Genomic DNA, 4,530 nt, shown 5'->3' with positions numbered 1-4,530 from the left:
TGTCAGCATCCTTGTAGTCATTCATTCCACTATTTCTGTGTGTGAGTGGGACAAGTGAACGAGATGAGTATCTCTTCGGGGTAAAATTATTTAGAGCTTTGTGTCCATTTCTCTTCGTATGTGCATGTACACGTGCCAGTACAGTTGCGGGCACACATTTGCACATGTGCATTTCTGTCTTGTGTATATGTGTGTGTGTGTGTGTGTGTGTGTGTGTGTGTGTGTATCCTCTGAATAACACCTCAACCAGTCAGGCCCCTCCATGCCTCATCGCTCTTCATTGTTTTCCTGTTCGTTTGACTGACATGTCATCCTCAAAAGATGTTTGCATCGCGCAGGCACTCTAGATTGGACACGCTCTCATGATCCCAGCCAGGGCTGTGCTTGAAGAAAGACAGGCAGTTTAGTTCTGGTTTATTTATAGACTCTGAAGACCGTGTTTTGATTAGACGTCTCACAAAGAGAGATCAGGGCTTCAGTAGTCGCACATTATCTGTAGTATTTGTTATTGTGTTCTTACATTAGCGAGGTGTGTCAAATCAGGACAAGTCAGGTCATTTTTGGAAAGATTTCCATTAGAGAGAGAAAGTCTAAACTTGCTGGGACAGAATGTTTGATAAAATAAAATCAGCTGCCTTTGTAAATAGTAACCATACTTGGCCAATGAGTTGCAAGTAGGCCACATTAAACTAACACACATATGAGGAAGATAGGACATCTTGTTCATCAGTGGGATTCCAAAAGGTTTAAAGGGGCACCAAACTGTGTAGGTGTAGGTAAGTCATTTTGATTTTATACCACCCTTAAAGAAGAGAAAATAATTGATTGATTTCAGTCTCTTTAAATACATAAATGATTCATTTGGAACACTGATTAATAATTAAATTAACTACAACCTAAGCTAAGTTTCAAAGCATTCTCTTGTGCAACACTGAATACATTTATCAAAAAATAATAATGCAAAACACAAAGTGGAATCTAAGTGCATGTGCTAACCCAAAGAACAAAAGGAATGTGTACATGTGAATGTTCCTCTCTCTGCGTGTGGCTGTGTTTAAAGCCAGTTTAAGGTGTATGTGATCTACGTGGGATAGACTTAAGTGCAAAACACAACTTATATATGCATTAACAAAAGCAAAGCAGTCCTGTGCTAAGACATGTTAAGATATGAAAAGCTGCATGCCCAGGTACGTTACCAGTCCGTAAAGGAAAAGAGTTGCATTGGTGAGCTGAACAGTGAGGTTAGACGACCCCAGAATGCTGAAATACAAAAAGACATACTTAACTTTAGTAAAGGTATTAAATGTTGATTTAAGAGGAACAGCTAACCCATTCCTGAAAATGAATGGGTTAGCATAGCAGCATATAAACCAAAAGGCTCAAATAACACTGGACAGATTGCCATGGAATTTGCATAGATATCCATGGGACATACCCAGGAAACAAATCCTTATGATTGTGGCGATCCCCCAACTCTACTATCTCAATGAGCTTCACATTTGTGGTTTTCAGGAAATTGTCTTAACAAAAATTGTTAAACCTCCCCTAACCTTTCATCCAGTCAGTCAAAATTCCATAATACCTAAAATTCCCATCAGTCTCAGCTGTACTTTGTGTTCTAATATCAAAATAGTAGCATGTTAACACAACGATAAGAGGATAAATAACATATGTATGTCAGCACTGTCATTATGAATATTGTACCAATGCTACAATGGCATTAACTTAAAGCACCGTTGTGCCAAAGTACAACCTCACAGAGTTCCTAGCGGGAAAAGTGGGATATAAACACAGTTGGATGATAATTCAGAGTGCTGATGGTATTTGTACCCTGCACTCATCACGTCTATGACTGCTATAAAGATAACTTTTATAACATTATAACTACTGTTATAATGTGGTGAAACATTACACTACTAGATCATTTGAAGGCCTCTTCAGGCTTTCACCAACTTGCTCTTCTTTCAGAGTAGGCTGGTCAGTTTTACAGGTCGGTGTATAGTTGCCAGTATAGTTAAACTGTCTAAATAGAATTACAGAATTCTCTTTGCATACCACAGCATAAATACAGATATGTTGCTATTTGAATTGGCAATAATGACTCCCTGTTACACCAATGGGAGGTTAGTAAAATTAACACTGAGTTATGGAAAGACAATGTCGGACTCGACATGTCATCATTCGACCGCTGGGTGTCAAGGCAGTGCCCAGCAAACGATGTGGGTTTCGTGGCAGAATTGGCAGATTTTCTTGATCTGATTAGGAGAGATGGTATTCGTATTTAAAAATCTGAGTTCATTTAAACCATGACAACTCAGAGCTGAGACCAGGAGGCAGAGTTGCAGTCCTACACACTTCAGCCACCTCTTATCCTAGAGGAGTCTTCAGCTCTGACTGTGTTTAGCCTTGGTGGGATCGTTAACCAGACCATTGTTTCCATAATCCCACCAACGCTAAATACCTGTCCTTCCATATTGTAAATAATACAAACCAAAGCTAGCTGGTTAGCATGCTAATCTAGATGTCTCTGCAACACAAGACATAATGTCATAGCTGTTACCTCTACATGTTCTGTTGATAATGTTTTTTTAAACACGTATACAAAGGATTGCATTTAAGTTCAGTCGGTTTATCTTCAGTGTAATTTAAGATGTTAAAGGGTTGGTTCACATAAATAACACATAAGTAAAAATATATTAATCTCATTAGCCATGGTAGCCATGAGGAATAGTTTTGAAGTTATTGTCAAAATTTTGAGATATCTGCAGTTTTCTGTTGCCACTTCCAGGTGAATGGAATCTCATATGTGGTGCTCACAGCATTGAAAAATTGCCCTCTATTTCCCTCTTTGTGAAGAGTTTTTGTTAGAACTACCAACTGAACTGGTGAACCAACCTTTTACAAAGTCACTGTAACTACCTCTTAAAGAACACGGTCATTTCTTAGCCATTTGAGGCTGGTGGGTTGATTATGGGAGAGGGAACAGTGAGCGATAGGAACAGGTGAACAAGAGCAGCTTATAGTAGCCCACCAACCTGCAAGGAAAATTCGCTGGTCATATCTCCCAGTGACAACTGTGACAAGCACACACGCACTCATCTAGAGGTCTGAGATAAGGTAATCCATTTACTGGTGGGGGCCAGTATCTTGCTATCATGCTGGAAGATGGAAACCAGCTTTCATCTTTCAACACTGCCTCTCATATGCACACGTGTTTTATCATTGTCGAGCTTATGAGTATATGTAGGTTGTGGAATAAAACTCAACCCCACACAGATAAACAGTTAAATGTTTTCTCGTGAGCCAGTAGGCTGGTGTGATGTAATTCAAATAGTTCTGTGGTTTGAGATATCATGTTCTAGTTTACAGGGCTTTGTTTGCAATTGCAACCCACATTTCTCCATACTGAGTTCACCTTCTCCAAACTGTTCAGACGGTTCTTTTTACTGATATGCAGCTCAGCCCAACAGCTAATCTCACTTGTGAATGCATTTACACAAGCAAAACACTTCACACGTCAAGTGTATTTGTCCACCAATAGAAACACTTTTGCACAAGGTGAAGTATTTCCAGTAATGCGACACAAAATTATACAGTGCTAGTCAACCTCGTCCACCTTCTGCATTTGGTTCTCATTCACATCACACCTCATGTCCTCTCTTGCTGGGGAAGAATCTTTTTGCATGCATGATCCATCCCTGGTAATCTCCTGCAGATATGTCCAGTCATCCTGCATTCATTGCATCCAAGAGGGACATCTGATGGTGTAGCTGGTGGTCATAAACTTTGCACCTCTACAAGGACAAGAATGGAGCTGAGGAATGGAGAGAAAATGGAAGGGAAACTGACACAGTCTTTAACAGAGGTCATCAAGGAATGAAATGAGGCGCTCAGTGTTGTACAGCCTAATTAGCAGTAACACAGATAATATCAGAAGCTGCGCACATTCAGATGTTGGCAACCCTCTTGGCCGGGACATCCTATCTTACTCCGTTTCCGATTACATTTCTTCCTCGCCTGTGTGTCTTAGCCAAGTTGAAAAAACCTTTATCCACGCTGGCCTGCAAGCTCCAAATTACTCCTCTCCTTCTCCTCTGCAAGCCACCTCTCTGTGTCAGGCTGGGTCTGTGTTTACTGAGAAAAACTAATTCCAAACATTTGCCCTTTTCTATAGATGGCATGAAATTGAAAAGCATAATCACCTGGGTGAATACTCCTGTAAAGTATGAATCAGCCGTGGCTGGTATTTCTAGTTTTTTGTGTTAAAGCAATGAAAAGTGATCCACAGTTCATTTCATAGTGACTTCTGCTGTGCTGACTGTGTGGAGAGTTTTGAAAAAGTGAATTTAATACACACTAATGTAAAAAAAAAACATTAAAAATAAAAGTTAAAGTTCAAATATTAGAGAGGCTGAAGAACATTTTGGATCAGTTTGGGCAAATTTGTGCAAAATGCACACAGACACACCTGTCACAGAAGAGGTTCATTATTTAAAACATGGTCCATTGCCACCGTGTGTGCATCTGTGT

The 4,530-nt window shown here is 39.9% G+C and overlaps 1 long non-coding RNA gene across 1 annotated transcript; it reads right to left on the bottom strand.

Annotated features, from left to right (window-relative positions):
• On the bottom strand, window positions 1–3,837 carry LOC113744419 (uncharacterized). Its single transcript, XR_003461511.1, has 3 exons — window positions 3,648–3,837; window positions 1,197–1,260; window positions 1–378 (listed from the first exon to the last, which is right to left on the bottom strand). It is a non-coding gene; the product is annotated as an uncharacterized LOC113744419 (long non-coding RNA).
• Between the last annotated feature and the right edge of the window lie 693 nt (window positions 3,838–4,530).

This window comes from Larimichthys crocea, chromosome XXII (assembly GCF_000972845.2).
Source record: "Larimichthys crocea isolate SSNF chromosome XXII, L_crocea_2.0, whole genome shotgun sequence".
Taxonomy (NCBI): Eukaryota; Metazoa; Chordata; class Actinopteri; family Sciaenidae; genus Larimichthys; species Larimichthys crocea.
Note: the sequence above shows the minus strand (reverse complement) of the source record. Positions and strands in the feature narration are given on the sequence as shown.